The sequence below is a fragment of the Lepidochelys kempii genome, chromosome 7 (assembly GCF_965140265.1).
Source record: "Lepidochelys kempii isolate rLepKem1 chromosome 7, rLepKem1.hap2, whole genome shotgun sequence".
Taxonomy (NCBI): Eukaryota; Metazoa; Chordata; order Testudines; family Cheloniidae; genus Lepidochelys; species Lepidochelys kempii.
This window is the reverse complement of record NC_133262.1, coordinates 20,264,746-20,291,006: the sequence shown is the minus strand read 5'-3', so window position 1 is coordinate 20,291,006 and position 26,261 is coordinate 20,264,746. Positions and strand designations below refer to the sequence as shown.

The 26,261-nt window shown below is 45.6% G+C and overlaps 1 protein-coding gene and 1 long non-coding RNA gene across 5 annotated transcripts in view; both read right to left on the bottom strand.

The window, feature by feature from the left end:
* Positions 1–26,261, bottom strand: part of GRIP2 (glutamate receptor interacting protein 2) — a 480,102-nt gene that overhangs the window by 280,573 nt on the left and 173,268 nt on the right. The window lies entirely within an intron of this gene.
* LOC140914145 (uncharacterized) lies at positions 7,622–21,913 on the bottom strand. Its single transcript, XR_012159784.1, has 2 exons — positions 21,829–21,913; positions 7,622–7,909 (listed from the first exon to the last, which is right to left on the bottom strand). It is a non-coding gene; the product is annotated as an uncharacterized lncRNA (long non-coding RNA).

The window sequence follows — 26,261 nt, the reverse complement described above, 5'->3', positions numbered from 1 at the left end:
TTATAATGGGGTTATTCCTGGGTTTTCAGGGAGCCATTCAGAAGATACAGCTTTGCCATGGCAGACCATTGGTCTGTTCCAGGACAGCAATTCCTATGGAGTGGTTCTGGTACTGATACATTGTAGCAGGGGCAAAGGGAAATAAAATCAAGTTGCTAAACATTTACACTGCAATGTTTCCCAAAATGATGTAGCACTGAGGAATTTTTCCTGTTTTAAAAATAATTTATTTTATTCATTGTTTCTAATAATCTCTTGAAAAAAAAGATAAGAAAAATAAGAACAAATTGGTGGGAACTATTATCTTTGATTGTTTCCCTTTATGTTATGTCTTTGAGGGATCCAAGTGTGGATCAATTGATGCTTAGGAGTCTATCTTGTGCCCTCATGGAGCTAGGAGGTTAATAATAGAAAGACAAAGCAAAAGCTAACTAAAAAACCCACTAGCAATTAAAAGTAATTGGTCCATTTTACTGCTCGACAGTCACATGGAAGAATTCCATAAGAGCCATGTGAGGGCCGTAGGTGGTCCGCAGCGTTGTGTTTCAAGGGCTACACACAAGCAAAGGTTTGTGCCGAAACCAAACAAGGGTGAAGGTGGAATCTCTGAAGGTGCTGGGTGGTGTGTTTGTTTTTGGAGAGGGTTGCCTCATAGTTCTTTGCTCTGCTGCAGGGCAATATCCAGTCACCCAACATGGATTCGGAGTCTGGGAAAGGGGTTGTAGAGCCACTGGACGATTCAACTTTTCCCTTTGAAGTGTTTAGTGAATGTAGTGCTAGTGGATGGCCCTGAAGAGTGCTTGGTATCACAGATCCCATGTGTAGCACCGCACAGCCCTACCAATCTAGAGATCCTCTAGAGGCACATGATGAGATCAATCTTCATGGCCATTCAATCCCTGGCCTCTTTTCTGAGAGTGCAACAAGGGTGCCAGTGATGGCAATTCTGTAATGTAGACACCTGCTCACAAGGTACTGGAGTATAGCAACCAACTCACTGCATGTAGACTACTAAACAATAATGACTATATCAACCTGGGGCCTTATTTCACTTGTATGCTCAAGGGTGTCAGGATGGGGAGAAAGAAAAGGAGTACTTGTGGCATCTTAGAGACTAACCAATGTATTTGAGCATAAGCTTTTGTGAGCTACAGCTCAGTTCATCCGATGAAGTGAGCTGTAGCTCACGAAAGCTTATGCTCAAATAAATTGGTTAGTCTCTAAGATGCCACAAGTACTCCTTTTCTTTTTGCAAATACAGACTATCACGGCTGCTACTCTGAAACCTGTCAGGATGGGGAGAAGAATTCAGGCTGAGAGTTGGATCAAAACCTATGTACAAGTCTCTATACATTAGTCCTCCAAGAATGGCTGTTTTAGCTACTTGTATTACTTACTATGTATCATTCTTATCTGGTGTCTGCTCTGTCCTCTTCAATTCAGTGACTGGATGGAAGTCTAACCATTTGTTTCAGCAATTTTTGCGTCCATCCATGTGTGGTTTCTGTTCCTGAGAGGGATGGATCTATTACATTTTTATTCTCATCTCTTTGTGGTGATGCCTGAGGGAGAAAGCTCTGTTCATAAATATATTTAAGCAATTTCTGAGGGGTTTACAGGAAGCAAACAGAAAATCTACACCTTGCTTGGTTTATCTCATTTGTCTTCCAGACACAGATTGTGCAACTCTTCTTCAATAAGCTTTATTTCCTTTTTGTAGTCAAGCTCCGAGTAGTCAGCTGTGTTTTAAAGTCTCATCTCTTCAGAGTTTCATGCCCTGACACCTAGAGACACTGCTCTGACCCATACTCAGGTGACCCATCTGTTAATGGAAGAGTTATATACAGAGTTATAATTTGTAGAGTTATACCCTCCCATTGGTGCAATTACCCCATTGCGGTCATTGGGATAGTTATGCCCCTCTCCACTGAGCAAAGTTACACTGCTGCTATTGCATCAATACGGAGACCCTCTGATTTACATGGTGGCTATTATTGGTATGTTTATGCTTTCCTGTGAACATCGTTACCTTGCTACTATTATCTGTGTAGTTAGTTATACCCTCCTAACGGTATAGTTACATTGCTGGCCATATTAAATTGTCTTCCACAGCTGTAGTTACATTGATGGCTTTATCTAAATACTGTGGTTATACCATGCAGTCAGCATGCAGTGGTTGCCCTATTACTATTAGTTATATAGTACTAGCATCCCCTTGATATAAATGCCTCATTCTGAGAGTAGGTCAGGGGAGTTACATTGCTCTATGTATAAATAAATAGTACCAGCCTGGTTCGCTAATGTGTTACACTGTTTCTACATCCATGTAATTCCCAGTGTAGAACAGGTATAGAGTGGAGAATCAGTCCCTCAGAGCACTGAAATCATCAAACTTTGATAGGTCATTTGACAAATAGGTAAATCTCCAACTCATCCTCATTAATTCAAGATCATAAGAAAAAACGGTTACTTACCTTCTCGTAACTGTTGTTCTTTGAGATGTGTTGTTCATGTCCAGTCCAACCAGGTGTGCGCACACTGCATGCACATTCATCGGAAAGTTTTCCCTTAGCAGCTCCCATCGGGTTGGCTGTGGAGCCCCCTGAAGTGGCTCCTTCATGGTGCTCAATATATGACCCTGCTGACCTGGCCCGACCTCAGTTCCTTCTTGCCAGCTACTCCAACAGAGGGGTAGAAGGGTGGGTATTGGAATGGACATGAACAACACAGCTCGAAGAACAATAGTTACAAGAAGGTGAGTACCCATTTTTTCTTCTTTAAGTGCTTGTTCCTGTCAGTTCCAATCAGGTGACTCCCAAGCTCCACCGAGTTGAGGTCGGAGTTAAGGAAATGCTGACTGGAGCACTGCTCTGCCGAATGCTGCATCATCTCTAGCCTGTTGGGTGATAGCATAGTGAGAGGTAAATGTATGCACCAAGGACCACGTTGCTGCCCTACAAATTTCTTGTGTCAGGACTTGGGCCAGGAGCACCGCTGACGAGGCCTGTGCCCTTGTGGAATATGCCATAAGTACCGGGGCTAGGCCCTTGTCCAGCTTGTAGCACGTGTGGATGAGGGACGTGATCCAGGAAGATATTCTTTGAGATGAGACCAGGAGTCCTTTAATCCAGTCTGCTACCACTATGAACAGCTGGTTCGACTTCCTGAACAACTTAGTGCGTTCGATGTAGAATGCTAGTGCTCACCAAACATCCAATGAATGTAGCCTCTGCTCACAGCTACTGGCATGAGGCTTAGGATAGAAGACAGGTAGAAAAATGTCTTGGCTAGTATGAGTGACACTACCTTGGGAAGAAAGACTGGGTGAGGCCTGTGTTGCACCTTATCCTTGTGGAAGATTGTGTAGGCTGGATCAGAGGTAAGGTCCTTTAGCTCAGACAGCCTCCTAGCTGATATGATGGCCATCAGAAAAGCTACCTTCCATGATAGATAGAGAAGGGAGCAAGGCACTATTGGCTCAAAAGGAGGTCCCATTAATTTGAAGAGGACAAAGTTGAGGTCCCATGCTGGGACAGGCTGTCTTGTCTGAGGATGTAGGCGTTCCAAATCCTTGAGGAAAAGGCCTACCATGGGGTTAGCAAATACAGATTGGCCGGACACTCCCAGGTGGAAGGCTGAGATAGCAGCGAGATGTACTTTGATGGATGATGCTGGCAGTCCTTGTTGTTTCAGGTACAGAAAGTATTCTAGAATGGGTGGTACAGATGCCTGGAGTGGAGGTGTACACTGCTGGGCACCCCAGCAACTGAACCTTTTCCACTTAGCTAGATATGTGGCCTTAGCAGATGGTTTCCTACTGCCAAATAGGACCTCCCTTACTGGTTCTGAGCATAGAAGCTCCATGGAGTTTAACCATGAAGCTTCCAGGTGGTGAAGGCAGCCGTGATCCTGAGTGATCAGATCGGGATGCAGTGATAACTTGATCGGAGTGTCCACTGACAGCTCCAGGAGCATAGTGTACCAGTGTTGTCAGGGCCACGCTGGGACCACCAGAATTACCTCCTCTCTGTCCCTGTGGACCTTGAGAAGTACTTGTGCACGAGGATTGGGGGAAAGGCATACAACAGGTGACCTCCCTGGGAAGGAGAAACACATCCATGATCGAGCCAGGATTGTGACACTGGAAGGAGCAGAACATTGGACACTTCCTGTTGCTCCTGGTGGTGAACAGGCCGACCTGGGAAAACCCCCACCCTTGGAAGATGGAGTGTATGACATCCAGATGGATGCACCACTCTTGATTGTGGAATGATCTGCTGAGGTGGTCTGCTAGGTCATTCTGCACTCCTGGGAGATAGGATGCCTCCAGGTGAATGGAGTGGGCTATGCAGAACTCCCGTAGCTGGAGGGCTTCCTGACATAAGGGGGAGGAATGGGCTCCACCCTTCTTGTTGATGTAAAACATGGCAGTGGTGTTGTCCGTCATCACTGCCATGCACTGACATCGTAGACGGGCCTGAAAGGTACAGCATGCTAGCCATACTGCCCCGAGCTCCTTGATGTTGATATGAAGGGGAAGCTCCTCCCATGACAATAGGCCCTGTGTTTGTAGGTCTCCCAAATGTGCGCCCCATCCCAGAGCTGATGCATCTTTTACAAGGGACAAGGAGGGCTGGGGGCTGTTGAATGGGATTCCCTTACAGACTGCCAGGGGGTCAAGCCACCACTGGAGGGACTCTAGTACTTGTCCTGGCACCGTGACCACTACGTCCAGGCTGTTGCGTTCTGGGTGGTAGGCCAAAGCGAGCCGGGCCTGGAGTGGCCTGAGCCTCAGTCTCGCATGGCAGACCATATAAGTGCAGGCCGGCATGTGGCCGAGGAGACTCAGGCATCCCCTTGCTGTGGTAGTCGGGTACTGCCCGAGGTTTTGAATAATGTCTGTTATGGCTTGGAACCAGGTCTTTGGCAGGAACTCCCTTGCCTGTACCAAGTCCAGCGCTGCCCTGATAAATTCTATTCTTTGGGTCGGTGATAAGGTTGACTTATTCATGTTGAGGAGGAGACCCAATCTCTAGAAAGAGAATCTGACCAATTGGACTTGAGACTCTACCTGCTCCCTGGAGTGCCCCCGGAGTAGCCAGTCATCGAGGTAGGGATATACCTGCACCTGCCTCCTCCAGAGGAAGGCTGCTATGACCGACATGCACTTGGTGAACACTCAGGGAGCTGTTGACAGGTTGAAGGGGAGGTCTGTGAACTGATATTGTTTTTGATCGACCACAAACCATAGAAATTGTCTGTGTGCAGGTCGAATAGCTATGTGAAAATACGCATCTTTCATGTTGAGGGCGGCGTACTAGTCTCCTGGATCCAGAGAAGGGATAATTGTACTTGGGGGGAGACCATGCGGAACTTCAACTTCATCATGAATCTGTTGAGTCCTCGCAGGTCGAGGATGGGTCTGAGACACCCCACCCCCCACCCTTGGCTTTGGGGATTAGGAAATAGTGGGAATAGAACCCCTTGCCCCTTAGCGCCTGAGTAACCTCCTCCACTGCCCCTGCTGCGAGGAGCGTCTGCACCTCCTGGATAAGGAGTTGCTTGTGAGGAGAGTCCTTGAAGAGGGACAGGGAAGGGGGGAGGGAGGGGAGGAGCAGAATTGGAGAGAATATCCCAATTCTACAGTGTGAAGAACCCAGCGGTCTGATTTTATTTGGGACCAAGCACGGTAGAAGTGGGACAGACGATTCCATAAAATGGGGAAGGATCCAGTGTAATGGCAGGTGCACCGTCCTCTGGCGCACCTTCAAAAGGCCTTTTTAGAGCCTGATGAAGATTTGGTTGGGCCTTGGACCTGCCCAGAAGGGGGATTGGAAGGTTTGTGCCTGCCATTCCTTCCCCTACACCTATAAAAATCCTGCCTTGGCCAAGGAGGATATGGGCGCTGCTGTTGCAGTTGGGGCTTGAAATGTTACCGTTGGGTTGCCGGGGACATACCCAACGACTTCATAGTTGCCTGGGAGTCTTTGAGACTGTGCAGCTTGGAGTCTGTTTGCTCTGAAAATAATCCTGTGCCTTTGAATGGTAGGGATTGAGGCAGGGGTTTGCCATAGAGTCTTAATATTGCTCTGGATTGTTTTTATAATTGACAGAGCCACCCTAGATGGTCCCTCTGGCGCAAGGATGTCCACCTTGGGGTCTTCAGGCTTGACCACCTCCTGTACCATGTTACGGGCAATCCTTCGTAGAAGGTCCTAGTGGGCCCTGAGGTCAATTGGGGGAGGGCCTGAGGTTGAAGCTCCCATCACTGCTTCATCTGGGGAGGAAGATGAGGAGGCCAGAGGTGGTACGGGGTCCTCCTCCTGTTCAGTGTCTGGGGCCTCTATGGCAACCATATCCAAGGTGGCAGTAGCCTGGCCTTGCAATGGGTCATGCCTCAGAGTTGCCTTGGTGGCGACCTGGACCTGGGCCGGCTGTGGGACTTGTGCCAAGGTTTCCTCAGAACCCCACTCCCAAACCTCACTCTATATAATATATACACTAACAAGTAAGAATGCTAAGGGAAGCGCCTGCTTAGCAAGCGACAACAGTTCCAACAACCATCACTGGAGGTGAGAAGGAACTGAGGAGGGGCCGGGTCAGCAGGGTCATATATTGAGCGCCATGAAGGCACCACTCCAGAGGGATCCACAGTCGACCCGATGGGAACTGCTAAGGGAAAACTTTCTGATGACTGTGCACGCAGCACGCACACACCTGATTGGAGTTGACATGAACAAGCACTTGAAGAAGAACAAGTTTTACTTTTCAGGGTCAAAAACTGTGTCTAAGGTATTTCCAAAGAACCCATCACTGTAATATCTAGATGTCAAATACTGACTGGCTATAAGGATAACAATCAATAAAATATGGCCTTCAGTGAAAATAACATATTTCTTGGGGTCTGGTGTAGTATATTGGTTAATATTACAGACTGATGGGAATATGGAAAATTGACAGAGCTATTTCTTCCAAGGACAGTAAACTTTAATGTTGTTATACTGACAGTCAGTCGGTATTTATGATCATATGGAAAATATACAAGACATGTTGGTGTAGTGGGATATAATTATCTTACTGGCATGATATTTTGAAGAGATTTTAATTATATATATATATATATATATATAATATGCCATTGTTTTCAATAGCTAGATAGTCTTGCTGTAGTTGTTGTTTTCCAAGGAAAAGTAATTTTTTTGAAAGCATGTTTCTAACTACTGGAAGCCTATGCTATGCGAATGAGAAAGATTCTTGCCCATAAATGATTCGCTCTCTGATTCTAAGGCTACCCAGATGATATAGGGTTTGTTTGTTTGTTTGGCTTAAATTTACTTGGCTTTATAGGTGGAAGGATACAATAAAAAGTCCAGAGGCCGCGTTCTCCGCTCAGCTTCCAGAGGGAAAGGTAACTTGGCATCATTCTATAGCGACACCTGCTGGTCTGTTAGCAGCAGCCTTAACCAGCTTTGCTCATTGTCCTGTCTGGAAGTATTCAAGTCCCTGGGGTTACTAGAAGGAAGGGGTTACCCCAGCATGTAAAGCCAGTGCATATTTGTGGAGCTTTAGTGGTGGAACAGGGAGTCTCTTTGGAGGTGTGATTCAAAGAAAACAATACGAGTTCAAGAAAGTAATGTAATGGGCTGCAGGTGAGACAAAGACCTTGATACTCCCAGCTGGCTATGCATAAAACCATTTGGAAGCTGCTTCGTTGGTACAGAAGTAAAATGAAAAAGAGGAAGAGGGCACTTGGGAGTCCTTACTGACTCTCTTAGTCCCATTTGGCTATGTTTGTCATGATTCAGTGGTTTCCAAGCTGGGATACTTGGCATCACCTGGGTAGCACCTCACATGCCGAGATCAGCATCCCCACCATTTTTCACATCAATAAAAGCCAGCAGGTGTCTTTCTGTAAACATCAGGAAAAAAAACAAGACATGAACCTACTGAAAATAATCTGCTGATAGAGATCTTGGCACATTTATTGTATAAATATATCACTTAGCAATGGGTGAGAGATGAAACGTATTCCCTCAGGTGGCTGCACAGTCATGTTACATCCTTCACATTTCTTCACACTTTTCCCTTCCTATGGAGCAAAGGCCACAAACACATGCCGTTCATATCAGGCTTTAATCCAACATCCACTCGCTCCATTCTGATCTCATGTACAGCACTCAAGCGAGACCTTTCAATGCAGATTCTGTGGGAATGCAAAGACTATAGGTATAATCCCTTTTAATGCTTTCTACATATACTGCCCCTTTAATCAGAGGGTCAGGATCTCAAGGCACTTTGCAAACATTAATGATACTTCACAGAACCTCTGAGTTTGGCAAGTATTATATCTATTTTATAGCTCTGTAAAATGAGACCCCAAGATGTTAAGTGACTTGCCCAGCGTTAGATGGTGAGTTGGAAATAAAACCTCTCTGTCCCAACTCCCAGTTCCTTATGTGAAACATTACAGACTTCCTATATTATAAACAAGGATACATCCAACGTTTAAAGAACTGAATTCTTCCTCTCTGTCCACAGTGCTGTTCCCCCCAGAACTGTTTGAGAGGATAGGGAGTGAAGGAAGCAATAAGTGAGTGAAACCTGAAACCAGACAATTTTTTTGAGGTTCAAAAAAAAGTTCACGTTTTCTCGCTTTTCATTTTCAAGAGCCTCTTTTAAATTTATGGTTTTGACCAGGAACAGGCTCTGGAAGACCACAAGGAAAGTACCAAAACAAAGTTATCTTCTCATAGTTTTTGACCTAGCTGGAGCCAACATGTATCAAATTCTCAACTTGATTGCTTACATTAATAGATTTTAAGGCGAGAAGGGACCATTAGATGGTCTAGTCTGAGCTTCTGCATATCACAAGTCATTAAATTTCACTCGGTTACCCCTACATTGAACCCAATGACGTGTGTTTGGCTAAAGCATACTTTCCAGAAAGGCATCCTGTCTTGATTTGACGACATCAAGAGATGAAGAATCCACTACTTCCCTTGGTATAGTTTGTTCCAGTGTTAATCACCCTTACTGTTAGCAATGTGTGTCTTATTTTTAATTCAGATTCGGCTGGCTTCAGCTTCCACCCACTGGTTCTTGTTATGTCTTTCTCTGCTAGATGCAAGAGCCCTTTAGCACCTAGAATTTTACCCTGTGAATGCAGAACCGGTGGAAGCTTGCTAAACATGTGTGTGGGGGGGGCCACCAGCACCCAAATCGTGGCCCCACCCTCCCACCACCCATTCCCCTGAAGCCCCACCCCCACACCGCCTCTTCCCCGCAAGGCTCTGCCCCCTGCTTGCTCTTCCCTCGCTCTTGTCGCTCACCCTTACAGCTGGTAAAAATGAGAAGGCATAGCCCTCTCACTTTTAAAACTGCCGGACCCCCCCATTCCACCCTTCCCTGCGTGAAGATACTTATACATTGTAACCAAATCACCTGTCAGTCTTGTTTTCAATAAGCTATTCCAAAGGGGCTCAGATAAATGATTGGATAAGAATCTGGACATCAGTCTGGTTATCTGCCCTTGACATCTGAAACTCTGACGTTCACCCATCAGTATCCAAAAAGAACTTCTCTTGTACTCAGCAAAGAGAGAGAGAGAGATACACACACACACACACACCCCTGCTACAGGCTAAGCTGTTAGCTAACACAAATACCTTACAAAAATAGAAATTCTCCGTTTATCCGAAAAGCTCATGACAGATCCCTAGATGTAAGATTTATCTCGACTTGAGTGAACAATTAGACAGTCCTGAGATTCTTCCTACTAAGTGACCTTCCTTTCTCTCCACATAGGAATGGTTGACTTTCTTTTTTTCTATCAAAGGTCCTATTATACTAATACCGTTGGATACAAACTGGATGTTGTCTTGGTGTTTTAAATCATACCCTCCTCACAGCTCTGTAGCCCAGATAAATGATTTTATGCCTATAGATCATGTTAGTCACGCTTATGTGAACATCTGGCTAGTCCTCTCGGTATTTGTACATTTCATTAAAATTCTTTGATCAGAAAAAAAAACATTTTTAAACAACCACATATGCCTATAAGGATATGCTAGAGATCAGAACAGCCATTCTCCCAAAAGCTCTGTCCTCTGCAGTGCCATATAACTGACAGGGACCATCACTTAGATATTTGATGAATCCAAACCATGACCTTCTCAGAGGAAAGCGTTCTCTGTACCCTTGCTGCTAATGAACACAATACCTGACCAGAACCTGTCCAGTAAGTACCACTCTGACTGATAATGCATAGGATGCATTTCTTGGCTTTTCAGAATCATGCTGTTCAACAGCCTTTGCACAAAAATGCCCACCACAGAATATTTTTCCTTGACGCCATACTTTGCTTGAAGCCACACTTTCAAATTTAGGTCCCAATCCTGCAAACAGACATACACATCACTATTTGATCAAGGTTACACATGTGTTTAAGTGTTTGCAGGATTAGAGGCTCAGAGACAGAGCCTATATAGTTAAAAAAGTATTAATATCTGCTGCCTACATTTCCAATCCAGCATCTAAACAACTATATTATTTCAAATGACTAAAAAGTGACACACTTAAGGTGCTAAAGGGCAAGATTTTCCTTCCCTGCTTTCTCAGTTTATCCATGAAAAAATGTGACTAGGGAAGGTCCACAGGAAAACTCAGTGGTGGAATGGTCAGAATAGATAATTATGATGGTAACACTGACAGGACCTATTTTCCTAACTATTAAGGCAGAAAGCTGTGATCCACAGTTATCACCTGTAAGCCACAAGTTCAAATCTGGGCCAGCCTGCTAACCATCAGATGCTTCTTTGCTGACCTGTTTGAAGTAAGGTTGTGGTCCTCGTTTTTAGTGCCTGTTTGTTCACAACCCAAATCACATATAAATGCAAATATGTGGATGCTGAGAACCATCTGTCCACTCCATCTCTCTGTTCATCAGGTATATCCAATTACCAGTTATATTTCTGTATTGCCATCACAGATTTGGCATCCTTCATAGCAGTCTAAGGAGAGAGGGCTCAGAGTCAGACACGCCAAACCTGTTTAAAAAAACGCAGAAATTGGGCTTGTTTTGGCTTAATTGGCTTGTGAGTTGCTTGTTGGCTAGTTTTTGGCTTGTAGCTTGTTGCTTGATTGGCTTGTAGCTTGTTGCTTCTGTTTTTTTGATCGGCTCCCAGCAAGCAGGGGAAGGGGGGCAAGCAAGGGAAGGGGAGAGAGAGTCAGCGGGCCCATCACAGTTCCAGACTGCACGCCGGGGGGATCTAGTCACATAGAGTGTTGGGGTTCTTAGGGATTTCCTTGTTTTGGCCTTGTTTTGAAATGGGATTAGCTTGATTTTTGGTTTATTGTGAAAGTCGGGGTGCTTATTTACCACATGAAAGTTGGCAACTGAGCTCAGTTCAGTTTCCACATCCATTCTGCTCTATCTTCTCATCCATAGAGTTGGTCTCTCCAAAACAGGAGACAGAGCAGTATGAGGGGCTGTTTATATAGGAGCTGGGTGCCCCATAGATGTTCCGTGGTTGAACAGAGGACTTCAGTCTGTGGGGTTGTTCATCTGGCATCTTTCATCAACAGAAAATTACCTTTACATTTTAAAGGTTGTGGCTGGTCCTGTGTGGGTGAACAAGGTGGTGACGGGGAAGAGAGGGGACAAAGGACAATCTTTATCCCCTTGCATCAATACTCAAGGGTCAGGCACAATCCCAGCACAAGATCTACTCCAAAGAGGATGGGGAAGGGCAGGGATGAGGTGATTGCTCTGCCCCCACTTCTGCACCACTCACTGGCCTTGCACAGGAAGGAGTGTGTGCCTGGATCCCTGGGGAGTGAACACTGCACCCTGTGGAAAGGTGGTAGAGGTCCCACTGCAGTGTGCACTCTTCCAGAGTCCCATGACGAGTTCTGGATGAACTGGACAGTCCCTTGTATTACAGTAGCACTTAGAGGCCCAAAACTAAGATCAATTCTAGTTGCATCTGTCCACCTAGTGGCAATAAATGTGTTCTGTCTGGTAGCATAACAAACCAAGCAGAAAACATAAGGCCCACCACAGGCCCGCCCTCCCTCCCAGTCCCGGACCCACTCTTTCTTTATAGTCACCAGCAATTGTAACAAAAAAAACCCCATACATAATCAAAAGTACAGGAGAGCAATTCCACAATCCACTCTGGAGTCTTTGTAGGCTCCCTGGCCACACCCAGAAGGTTATATCATTCTGAGCTAGCCAGTTAACAAGGCCCACCTACCAAGTCAACCCTGTTGTTCAACTCTGTTGGTCCTGCAGTGGCAGCAAGATTTCCTCATATGGACCAGTTTGGCACATGGAGATATCATTTCAGAAGGGTTATTCCAGTGAACCCCAATGGGCCTCTAGACCCTATCATGGTGCCCATCACTATGGTATCTAACTGCTACTAAGGGTGTTTTCGCTGAGCTGTACAGCAAAGAGCCAGATTTGACACAAATAGAAACTGGCAAAGGAATTAAATGTCACAGAATGATACACTGGGATGGCAGATTTAGCAAGTCAGAAGAAAACATTTTTCATCTAAATGGAAAAAGTAGACTCTGAGGAGATGTCGCTACAATTCCAGGAGTTATACGATAATGTAACCTCATAAACTGATTCCAACAGCATGTAATAACTTCCTATAAATGTATACCCACCCCATTATGAAAAGGCAAAATTGGCTTCTTTCGGATCATTTTCTCGCTCTTCTCTAATTATCGTGGGCTCTTCCTCAGGGACGTAAGCCCTGGCGATGCAACTACGTTCTTTAAAACATATTGCAAGTTTGCATGATGCCTCTGTGTTAAATCCAGCCTAATTCCAGTGGGTCGTTCGCTCTCAGGGCTCTGCCCCACTCAGGAAATATTAGAAAATGTAATCAAATTAAAGTAAAATAAAAACACCTCCATTATAATTCAGAGTAATCATAAATTAACAGCACAACTCTAGCAATTGCCCATCTTTCCACAGTGGAGAACTAATGGACACTTTCAAAACTGCCCTGAAATGATAAGCACAAGGTATTTCTCATTCCCTGCAGGAGCATGGATCTATCTTTGGATCAACAGAGTTTTTCCTTTGAAGGGTTGGGATGGGGACTACACCTTTGGGACAATCAGGCTATTTGCAGCATGCAAGATGTGGGATGACTGTTTGGGGATTAATGTGGTCCACTGCACTGTGTCCTAACGTGCACCAGAATGTTGCACTGGACATGCAGAATTTTACTATTTCCCAGGTGAGTGTCTCCCCCTTGAGCCCTGCTGTGGTTTTTAGTTCACAGTGCCCTGCCTACTATTTTTACATGGAGCCAACATTGTGCATTGCCCTTTTTGCAGGAAGAACAATGTTTACTCATTCCCAGGGGTCTCTTCACAGAATACGGATGGCTTCCAAATCATGGGTGAAAATAGTGTGCTTATGGGCCAAGATTTTCAATAACGCAGTTCCCAACATTAGGCTCCTAAATCTAGAATTAGGCCCCTAAATAAATGGCCCAAATCTCAAAAGTATCGGGCACCTGCAACTTGCACAAACCCAGATGGAGCAAAAGGCCCCAGGTGCTTATCAATTAAGGCCAGTTTTGACATTCACAGATTCCTCAGAACTTTTGAAAAATCAGGCCATTTATTCTGGTCCTGCATATGGATTTAGGAACCTAACTTCAGGCAGCCATTTTGAAAAATCCTCGCCTACTTATACAGTGCCATAGGTGAGCATTGTGCTTACCCAAACAAGAAACACTTAAGCTAGGGAACTATGAATTGCATGCCTATAATGCTACTGTGATCTTTCTGGTGCTGACATAAACCAAAAATGAAGCTTTCATCACCACACTCCAGAAGAGGCCTTCAAGCCAGGCTTTCCTTAGTCATCTTTTTTACATTTGATAATGCCGTGCATGTCTCTGAATTTCATTTTCCAGTCTCCTCCAATCTCCTACTTGCTCATACTCACCCGTGTTCCATCAGATTCCCTTCCTTTCCCCTCTCATTCCGTATCCCCACTTCTTTCCCCCCGTTCTCTCTCCAGTTTAGCTTAATTCCAAATGGCCCTGTTTCAAAACTTAAACATATACAAGTAAAAAGGTGGGACCAAGCCATCATGAAAACTGGTTCAGCAGCTGATCGCCTACCCTGGCATGTCAGATCTTATTGTATATGACAGCTATCGCAATTTCACTCTGCTCTTCATGCACTATGCGTGTTTGCACAGAAAAACAAAAACAATCTGTGTGCTGGTCTAATGCAAATGAGAACTAATTAGTAGTAATGTTTTCTCTTTCTTTCCTCATATATGCTCCAAATGAGCTAAAATTGGTAATCTCAAAGTGAATCTGTTTGAAATGCACTGGCAATTTCACTGTCAAATTCCTGAATTCAAACCAGGTTTGGTTCCTTTTCAGTTCAAGTTGGGATGTGGCAGGAATCTCATGAGAATGGTTCTCTTGAGAAGAAAAAAAAAATCTCTCAAGACATGAGGTAAATTGATCCAATGACATTTCTGTCATTTGGGGCTGAAATCTCGTGAAAGTCCCCCATGAGATGTTGGTGCCATTTTACATGAACATTGATAAACCTAATCTAGATGCACGCACCAGCTGCCTCAGCCCATCTCAGATATATCCTGTATGAGCAAACAAACTCTTTGCCAGTCTTTTCAGCCTGGATTTCTCCCTACATATTCAGTGTAACTTGCCTTGCTGGAGTAGACTGTCCCTGTGTCTATCAATAATCTGTCAGGGATACTATAGGTATATTAATCCTGCCTCAGTGTGGGGGATGGATTAGATGACCTCTTGAGGTTCCTTCCAGTCCTACATGTATATGAGATTTATTAATCATAACCACTGCTTTATTCCCCCTCCCCCCAAACAACTCTGAATCTTTCTAACTCGGTGACATCAGTGACCCAGCTGAAGTGTCACAATAACAGAGAGTCAACCATCTATCATTGTGCTGACAAATAACCTGCACTCAACAAGCTTAATGCAACACTGTACCAAACAGGTCACATGTAGACTACAGAAAAAAAAACCAAAGTGATATAAGACCCCTGCTCCACCATCTTCATGTAGACTGATTTTCATGTCATCAGTAGAGAAAGAGAGCAGTCACATAAATCACGGAGATTCAGAATCATTTATGGCACATGCCAGAAGAAATAGTCAGGTAGTGCAAACAGAGGTTCAATCAAAGTGTCATTATACTTAAAAGTGGGATGCAAAGCAATCCCAATCTGTGCCAGCATGAGGCACAAAACAGAAATAGAAATCCAGAGCACCCTGCGTAGAGTCACTAATCAGAGTCGTTTTTGTAGCTCTAGATCTCCCCACAAGAAAACAAGTCCAGTCTTGGAGCGGGACAGGTCTATCTTTGAAGAAACAATACTTCCATGAAAGATACATAAAATGCACTGTCACTATTAGAGTGATATCTGGGATTACAAAGAGACAAAGAAGGCAAATGCTAGCAGGATCAAGGTACTCCAGCAATGAGCACATTAGAAAGGCATACATAGGTTAGAGAGAGAGATTAGATATAGGCATCCACCAATGCCCACCCACCATCCCTGCAACTGTAGGAAATTAATCTTAGGGAATAGGTCCGTCTGATGTGTATAGTGTAGGTTGTGAAAGTCTATATGATAAGGGTCATTCAGGCTATGTGATGACAAGGACGAAGGAATATTTATATTGGGTAACCTTTTCAAAAGCATCTAAATCCTATTTTCAAAAGCAGTTTTGGCATTTAGGCTCTCCAGTGCCTAAGTCTGTTTTGGAAATGGTCTAGATCTAGTCTACGCTAAGGGGATTTTGCCGGTTTAACTATACCAATATATGTAACCAAACAAAACCCACCTAGTGTAGGCACAGATCAGTATAACAATGGGTGCATTCCCCAACCGACATATGCTATACCAGCAAAAACACTTTTATATAGACATAACTGCATCTGCATTAGGGCGATCACTGCAAAAAATGACACCCCTAACTGATACAGCCATGCCAGCAAAACTTTCTAGTGTCAACCTGTCCTTAGGTTCCTAAGTCACTTAGGTGCTTTTGAAAATTTTACCCATAGTTCTCTGAGGCTGAGATTCTTAAAAATATGAGGAAAATTGTAGAGCTATCGCTAAGGCAGGTAGCATACTGTACCTAAGAAAGCAACAATAATTTTACATTATTTCTTTTCATAATATATCTTTTCAACTGAGTCCTCTAGGGCAGATGCAGATGAATGTGAAGGCATGAAAGGTTTTTCTGTGGAGTAACTGAGCTTTCTATTTATTCAGTGGTTGGGCCAAAAATCTGGAGAAGATCTCCACCTTCCCAAACCTGCAAACAGATTTCTCATTTCTGTCTTCAATGGTGAGTTTTACATCCAAACCTCTGTAAAAATAACCCAACACTCTCAGGGTGCCAGATGGTTCTGTGCTTCAGGCAGTGAGGCTAATGATCAGGAACGTAACACAATACAATTTATTTTCTACATAGCATCCTTGATACAAAAGAAAAAATGGTTCTAAAGAATGAGGGACAGAGAGGTTCCGGGAAGATACCTCATGCCAGGAAGAAAGAACCCTTTTACATTTAAATGGGTGCATTTAAAATGAAGTTGCTGGACATCTAAGGGGCTTCAAAAGCTGTGGACAAATAAGTTAAGCACCCGTGTTGGGTCATGCACCGTGACACAAAGGCCTTTTATTGGATTTGCTGGAGGAAGTCCACTGCAAATCTTAAAACCCACAAATCTCCTGCAGCAGGGCCGCCAGCCCTGCCTCCCCACCTGAGGACCTGCTCTCCTTCCCCTGCCGAAAGCCCCCCCGCCTCAGCCCCCAAGTGCAGGGCAGATGGGTGGTGTGCAGCCCCCCCAACACCCTCAAGCACAGGGTGGGCAGCCCCAGCGCCTCCACCCTTCCCCGGAGTGCCAGGTGGCACGGCTCAACACCTGGGGGCCCCCAGCGCTGGGCAGCCCCATTCACCCCAAGTCCCGGGCACCCTAGCTCCAGCCCCACCACACTTCCCTGAAGAGGAGCAGCCTGCCTGGGCTGGGGAAAAGGGGGAGGGGCAAGGGGGGGTTTCAAGGAGGAGTGTGGTGGGGCCACCCCGGGCTGTTTGGGGAGGTACAGCCTCCCCAAGCCTATGCGACTGCCACCCATGTCCTGGAGGGCTATAATAGAGCCTCACCATAACCACAGTAGTTTATTTACCACTAAAGACACCACTGCATTATACCTAACAAGTTTCTATGCATTAAAACTGCTAATTTGCTCTTAACACAGCCATTTCGTTGTCATATATAATATTACACGTCAGTGTCACAACCATAAAGTCACGTGACAAATGGTATCCAAAGTTAACATGCAACATCATGCAAGATGATTAACAATGAACAAATAATTGGAGCTATGTATTCAATGATTTAGTCTTTTTTTCTGTTTTTAAACTGTCCCTTAGCAGTTTATGATTTTTTTGGATATATTTATTATTCAAATTATTTGTGATTTTATTTTTGTGAATAATTCTTACAAACAGTATGGGACAGGAATGGGTTTTCATCTGTGTTTGCACAATACCTAAAACAATGATACCACAAGCCTGATGCCTGAACTTAGTGGGAATTTTGCCATTGACTTGAGTGGAATCAAGATTTCATGCAATCTGTAGATTGTTTGCAGTCAGTCATTATGACTATTCAAATTGGGCTGGCTTGTTCTGATTGAACTCATAGGTCACATGGCACTGTTTCTGTTCCTTGATTGGATAAGTCTTGGAATTATCTTTCCTGTGTGAATATTCACATCTACAAGTTCAAAATTAGAGTTTGGCAAATACTCTAATTATCTCTTAACATTTCCTCTTTCTGGATAAAACTGCCACTTTTACAGAGGGGTTAGCAGAGGCTAATGCACCACAGTACTTAAATGATCAAATTAGAGCCTTATTCTGGCTCATTTATGGATATCCCTAGTGTTGAAAACTCTTGCAATTTTATCACAAGTCTCATGGTATTACATCTTTTTCCTTAAGTCCCCAGCTCTTGGAGTCAAGCGATTATGTGACACCCTTGGCTTTCCTTTAAGAAAATAGTAACTTTCTAGCCTTCATGATGACAGAGAAAAGCCTAAAAATGTGAACCAACTGTGCCTTAAAGACTTACAGAACCAAAAGTGAATTTTTTAAAAATCCCCAATGTTTTTATTTAATTTTTTTTGCGTGGGGGGGGAGCCAAACTCAAGTTTTGAGTAGGTGGCATTGGCTACACTGTATTCCTGTCGGGTAAAGGTTTGTTTAGTAGAACATTCCTGAAAATAAAAAGGGCTCAAACAGTCAAAGTCAAGTCAATATTGTATTTGAGCAAATGTCCTCAGAAACTCATGCTGAGATATTTATCCAGCTCTAGTGGTAATAGTAGGACACTGAGAACATTATGATAACAAAAAGGCAGCTTATTTATCAGTGTATGTGCGGGGGGAGGAGGGGGACATGGGGGTGCCTTCAAAACAAGTGCTGAGTCCAGTCAGGTGAGACAATGTTGATTTTATATAGCACAGTAAAACGTGCTAGGCATTTCTATACTAAGCCCCTGCCTGAAACAAGAAAGTCTATAGTACACTAGTGAATCGATACCAGTGCCATACACCCAGAAACAGCAGTTTGCAGGGGCTTAGCAATTATGTATCCAGAATGTTGATTTCAGTTAATTAATTTTTTATTGAACTTTCTTTGGTGCTCTTGAAAGCAAGGGACTAATTAGCACTAACGATACAGTCTCTCGTGCAAGGCATCTCCACACACAGCTACTTGGTACACAGCCTTGTCATTGCGTCTCAGCCATCCCCACCCTGCTACGCTAGTTCTTGGAGTGCCCTGCTATTGCACTACACAGCCCCCACAGCATGACCAATGCACCTCCCTCTGAAACTGCCCTGGTGCCATTCCATATGCTCAGGGTCAGATGTGTGATATTCTGAGTTCGTGCTGTGACGTAGAGAAATGTACAGCAAGGCTGAAATTTTCAGAAGTGGCCACTGATTGCAAGTGCCTCCCTTTTTGGGTGCCCAACTTGGCATACCATGGATATGGTTTCCAAAAGTGCAAGGCACCTGTGATTCCATTTTGAAGCCAATGGGAGCAATGACTGCTTGGTACTTTTGAAAACCAGTTGATCTAGTTGGATCAAGCTGGGATATCCAAACTCCCTAGCCACTTTGGCAAATATTGGGCTTGGTGATTAGGTTGAGATCCTCAAGCACATTTTCATTTACAGCCGGAGGGTAAAATTTTCAAAGTGACTGAGAGGACTCTTGACTTTCACTGGGACCTAGGCTCCTAAGTCACTTAGGTTCTTTTGAAATTTTTACCCTCAATCAGCATTTCAAAGCAGGTCTCTCACCATGAACTGCTAGAGCACAAAACCTTGGAACCAATCATCCCTGAAATTATCTGGGCACGAATCTGACCTTATTTACACAGCTGTAAGTCAAGAGTTTACTCCATTGAACTCACTGGAGTTACACTGGTATAAAACCCCTGTGAGCAGAGGCCCTTTATTTTTAAGTGAACAATCTTGCTTGATAACATGAGGGTGACATTTTGGGCTTAAAAACAAAAAAATCTATTGCCACTGCAAGCTGCCACCTGAAAACAGCCCGAGAAGTAACGAACGATGCCTGTTACTCGCAAAAGAGGGTATCACTCATTCTGATAGCATACTGTATGGATTTACCATGGATACACAGTGCATGAAAAGACCTGTACAATGCATAGCAATTTTACAGTGGATTATTAAAGGGTTTATATTTGTATATGTTTTGGCAAATTCTCTATTTCTTTATTGCTTAGTCAACAAAGAACTATTTAGCTATTAGGCAGGCCTCTTTGTTTTACAGATCCCCCAATACATTTGACACAGAGGGAGGCTTACGTAATGCTTTGCTATTCTGCCCTGTGCATAGAGGTTACTAAAGCTGTGGAAGACTCTGGGAGCTCCCCTTTGCATACACAGGGGCCCAATGTGACAACATGTTAAATAGAACTCAGCCAGAGCCAGTGTCCCCCCAAAACCAAGAGCCATTATTACAGCTCTGAGAGGCCTAAACTGAGATCAGCCTCGTTGTGTTAGGTGCTGTGCTTGTCCCAGAGAGGTTATAATCTAAAAAGACTAAGACAGACAAAGGATAGGAGGAAAGAAGTTCTTTTTTTTAATTTCCCTTTGTCCAGACACACAGAGATTGAGGGACTTGCCACAGCCACACAGCAGGTCTGTGGCAGAGCCAGCAATTGAACACAGATAACCTGGTTCCCATCCCAGTTCCTTAACCTCTCTCTGGATAATGGTAGACAGAGCTCTGTGCAGAACTAGCGTAGAGTCTTGCAGTGGAACCGGGATCCCATGAGTCCTGCAGGACCCACTGCCATAATGGCGTGAGTGAGTGGGAATGGGAATGGATATTGCAGGCAGGGGTGGGAGTGGGATGAAAAATAGTCCCGCGCAGGGCTCTGCTGGTAGGGATGAACACACCAGCTTTGAATAAAATCAGAGCAACTCTGAATCTTTGCCCCTGAAAGTCAGATTGAAACCCAGGAACTTGGTTAAGACATGAAAGATATTAGTCAGTTTCCCTGACCACCAGTATTTCCTAGTTTTGGTCACAACAGGAAGTACAAATCCATTGAAAAGAGCTAGTCTCTTAGTACTTGCAGCCTACATCACAGTTAGAAAGCACCTGATATTGTACTAGGAAACCAAATCTCAGGTTTTTCATCCCGATTCCTAAAAAGGAAAGTTGACATCATTCCAAGTTATTCCCTCCTCTGGGCCTCCCAGCATCTCATCGTCACCAAGTCTCGCTCTCAGATGGCAAGATCCTCAGGGCTGGGGTCATTTTCAGCATGCGTTTTGAATATTACTGAGAACATTCCTGGTGCTTAACAATACATTGAAGAATAAATTAACAAAACAACACTAGAAGGAAGAGGTCTGGCTATGTTTGAGTAAACATCTGACCTTTCAACTGTGGAAACATGCAAGACACACACATATACTTCTGGTTACCAGACAGGAATCCAGCTGGATCCCGTTTCAGTCTCTGGCCCCCAGTCTGCCATGTACTGAGCTGGTTCTAATGCTTCTGATGATGGCTAGCAGCAAGCAGAGGGCATGTGGGAGGAGAGCACAAAGAAATCTCTCTGAAACCTAGATCATTATTGCTGTTTTGCCCTATTTACCACTAAATACATTTCTTCTGGCTGCCCTTCAGCAAACAATATGACTCATGTCTGACAGGTAAACTCCAAATTCTGCTTTACAAAATGCTTGAAGCAATTGCAAGGGTGCTGAGGGTGGAAGAAATATATTTCCTTCTCTCTGATAAAACCACCACTTTCTCATGACAGATAGTTGCTGTTTCCCAAACTCTTCTCCTGCAACAGATTAAGGAAGCACATCAGTAATCAAAGGCAGGTGCCAGAGATACTGCCAGCACTGGGAGGGATCCCATAACACACACCATCCCAAACAAATTGGGAGAGTGATGACACCAAATCAGGTAAGGTCAAATGAACAACCCCAACCAGAGGCTGAGACCTTCCCTGGGTTCCACAAAGGTGTGTGTGTGTGTTTTCACTCACACAAGGGCAGCGAGTTATATCTCCACATGGTGCCTTGGCACCAGCAATATTCAGAGCCCAGGGGCCCAGCTCCACCAATATTTGGGGCCGCGTGCCCCCCCCCCCCCCGCGCCTCCCCCGAGTGTCCCCCAGCCCCTCCTGCTGCCCCCGCGCGCCTCGGAGCAGAGCATCCCACCTCTGCCTCTTCCTTGCAGCTCCATGCTGCCTCCCTGCCGCAACTGCTGCCGCAGGGTCCTAGCGCCCCCCAGCTCCACTGCCAGGGCAGACTGACTGAGCTTGCTCTTCCACCTCAGACCCTTCCCTTTTCCGGTGGGACCCTCCACCAGCACAGGGCCCCCCGCCCCGCCTGCAGTCACCGCTCCTGCCCCATGCTGGGCAAGGAGGCAGCCTCATCCCCAGTGAGGCTACAGTCAGGGGCAGTAGGAGGGGAGGAGGTGCACGCAGCACCCCCCCCCCCGCAGTACCCACTGGGGGGAGGCGAGGGAGATTCCTGGACCTGAGAGGGGCCCTAGAAGCATATGCAGTGACAGTGGTCGGGGTGAATGTGCTGCTGGGGGGGGCAGGAAAAGGGGGCTTCTCCTCCAGAGCTCGCTGCTGCTGGCAGGGAAAGGGCTGGGGGGAGTCCTCCTCTCTGACCCCTGTCCTGGAGCAGCCTGCCTGCACCCCAAACTCATCCCCAGCCCTGCCCCAGCCAGAGCTTTCACCCCCCCACACCCTCAACCCTAGCCCTGAGCCCCTCCAACACCTTATCCCCAGTCCCAGCCAGAGCCCTCATCCCTCCGCACCCTAACCCTCTGCCCGAACCCTGAGCCCCTCCAGCAACCCAAACACCTTATCCCCAGTCCCAGCCAGAGCCCTTATTCCCCTGCACTCCAACCCTCTGCCCCAGCCCTGAGCCTAACACCCCAAACCCCCAGCCCCAGACAGAGCCCTCACCGCCTACACCCCTACTCTCGCCCTGAGCCCCTCCCATACCCCAAATCCCTCATCTGCAGCCACAGCCCACACCCCTGCACCCCCTCCCATCCCCAAACTCCCTCCCAGAGCCTGCACCCCAATCCCCTACCCCAGCCTAGAGCCTGCATCCCAGACCTCCTCTCCCACCCAAACTCCCTCCCAGAGCCTTGGGCAGGTGGGGGGCGGAGTTTGGGCAGGGGCAGATTCTGGGCACCACCAAAAATTATACAAACCTGATGCCCCACACAGGCCTGACTAACCAGGCTGGACTGAGCACCAAAGACCAAGGCAGACCCTCAGAGTGAATCCAGAAAAATGATAAAAACAGCCATCAGGTTGCCAGAAGCAGCACATGCCTCTGAAGAGAGAATGCTAAAGGGCTGGGTTATAACTCAGGTTGGGAGTTTTCAGGGCAGAGCTCCAGTTACACACAAGCATTTTTCTTTGTTTTCTTCTTATTGCAACCCAACACGCCCTGGGCCTCCAGCTTGAAATCTTAAGGACTGTTCTGTCACTGCTGAAGCAGCTTATATCCCTTATCCCAGAAGCTAGCACGCACTCCCAGAATCCCCACTTCTCAACTCCTTGCCCAACCTCTGCCCTTCAGCTCTGGGTTTGAGCTGGCACCAAAACAAACTGCAAGAACAGCTGGTTCTCATGGGATCTGCAGCCCAGTTAGAAGCAGATATGGGAAACCTTGGAGTAGGCGCATGTTACAGACCCAAGAGCAGCTCTGGACAGTTGGAGATGGGCAGTGGTTAAAGCAGATTGAAACAGGAGGGAGAAGCCAAGCCAACCAAGAATGATGAGGAAAGCAGGGGAGCTCCCTTCTACTTTTAGCAAAGATGGGAAAGCTGTGCCCCACCCCTCCCTGGCTCCCGCTCCCATTAACCCCTGGAGAACGCTTAGCACCCAAACTTTTAGACACTTTTCTGAACTGAACCTGAACTCCAAACCTTTTGAAGTTCACTCCCACTAGTGTCAACAAAGCAAGGGATTTCACTGAAGGCAAAGTCTGTCTGACAGTGTCTTATACCAGACACAAAAACACTAACTAAACGCATACGTCTGGGAAAATGCCTCCCCTCAAAACTGAGACTTGCATTTGGATTTAAGATGACACTCCCAAACCAGAAACTTAGGTGTCACTGTGACTTACTCAGTAGCACCCTCTCCTGAGGTGCAGTTGTGGGTTCAAATCCCCCAGTCTCACATAAAGCCCATGCAGTGCTGACCCTGTTGTCCAGAACTAAAGGCATGGTGTAAACACCCTACTTCCTACCTTTGCTGAAATCAATCCGAAGACAGTAGCTGCCTTCAAATCTTGCATATTCAGGGGTTGCTCTAGGTTTGGCAGAGGGAAGCCAATATGCTCTGAGGTCCCTTAATGCTGCAGAAACTCTGAAGGTGCAAGATTTCACTACAGAAGCTGACCAAAGCTCTAGAGAGAAAATGTGCCAGAACTAAGACAACTCTTCCCTTCCTACACTGGGGTTGACAATAGGCAGGCAGAAAAGCAAGAAGGATCTGTGTGGGAGAACAGAGAAAGGCCTTCAAAGTTTCAGACCTTCCGACCTTTTGAAGTCTTGTCTAAACTGAACCACCTTTCCTTTTGTTGTTCACCACCCATACCCTGATGAGCTCACCTGCCTCGCAGCAGAAACACTACCAGCTAAAATAGCATCCACGACGTCACTCTTCACAAATGGAGACAGCTCTGTTAACACACTTGTTTAGAAAAGCAATGAAAATCTGTGTTGGTTGTCATTACCATTCCATTTACCCCATGTGCAGAATGTTAGGCTGGATGGTTTACTCAGCAGCATATGATTATGTGATTGCTCAGATGCAAGGTGGGTGGAGGAAACAAGAGCTCGGGAGAAGAGAAAGGAGGTAGAATAACTTGTATTTTCCCTAATATCTTTTGGACAGAAACTCACGGAAGTTTAACTCACATTCCTTCAAGCAATCGTAACCCATAAACTTAATGCAATATACAGTACAAAGGAAGATCTTTGGGGAAAGATTCAAAGGAGAAAGCGACTCTGTGCCTGGTGAGAGAAGCATTCCAGACAGTTTACTGTCAGAAGCATTGCTGCTCCACAGTCTATCTATTTACAGACACCTGAGGGACACATCCTCATCTGGTATAAATCAGTGTAATTCTACTGACTTCAGGGATGAGACATCAATTTACACTGGCTGAATGAGCCACAGAATTAGGGCATGGATAGTAAAACCCTTTCTATGTCACCTCTGCTGCAACCAGAGCTTGAGGAAGCAAGCAGGTCACGACTGAAGAGTTTGAAAGGCTGCCCCCAGGCAGAGCTCTTGCTGCTTCAGGTGCTCTCCCATGCACCCCAGTGCCTAGAAGACTGAAGCTCACTTTCACTCGGATACACTCTCACAGAAAATTGAATAGTTTGGGGTTCACATTCGAGAGGCTTTCTGGAATGAAGTATCTACTACCCAAGATCCATAAACCTGGAAATCCTAGGCGCCCCATCATCTCAGGCATTGGCACCCTGACAGCAGGATTGTCTGGCTATGTAGACTCCCTTCTCAGGCCCTACGCTACCGGCACTCCCAGCTACCTTTGAGACACCACTGATTTTCTGAGGAAACTACAGTCCATCGGTGATCTTCCTGATAACACCATCCTGGCCACTATGGATGTAGAAGCCCTCTACACCAACATTCCACATAAAGATGGACTACAAGCCGTCAAGAACACTATCCCCGATAATGTCACGGCTAACCTGGTGGCTGAACTTTGTGACTTTGTCCTTACCCATAACTATTTTACATTTGGGGACAATGTATCCCTTCAGATCAGCGGCACTGCTATGGGTACCCGCATGGCCACAGTATGCCAACATTTTTATGGCTGATTTAGAACAACGCTTCCTCAGCTCTCGTCCCCTAACGCCCCTACTCTACTTGCGCTATATTGATGACATCTTCATCATCTGGACCCATGGAAAAGAAGCCCTTGAGGAATTCCACCATGATTTCAACAATTTCCATTCCACCATCAACCTCAGCCTGGTCCAGTCCACACAAGAGATCCACTTTCTGGACATTACAGTGCTAATAAACGATGGTCACATAACCACCACCCTATACCGGAAACCTACTGACCGCTATTCCTATCTACATGCCTCCAGCTTTCACCCTGACCACACCACACGATCCATCGTCTACAGCCAAGCTCTGCGATACAACCACATTTGCTCCAACCCCTCAGACAGAGACAGACCCCTACATGATCTCTATCAAGCATTCTTACAACTACAATACCCACCTGTGGAAGTGAACAAACAGATTGATAGAGCCAGAAGAGTTCCCAGAAGTCACCAACTACAGGACAGGCCTAACAAAGAAAATAACAGAACGCCACTAGCCATCACCTTCAGCCCCCAACTAAAACCCCTCCAACACATTATTAAGGATCTACAACCTATCCTGAAGGATGACCCAACACTCTCAGAGATCTTGGGAGACAGGCCAGTCCTTGCCTACAGACAGCCCCCCAACCTGAAGCAAATACTCACCAGCAACCACATACCACACAACAGAACCACTAACCCAGGAACCTATCCTTGCAACAAAGCCCGTTGCCAACTGTGCCCACATATCTATTCAGGGGAC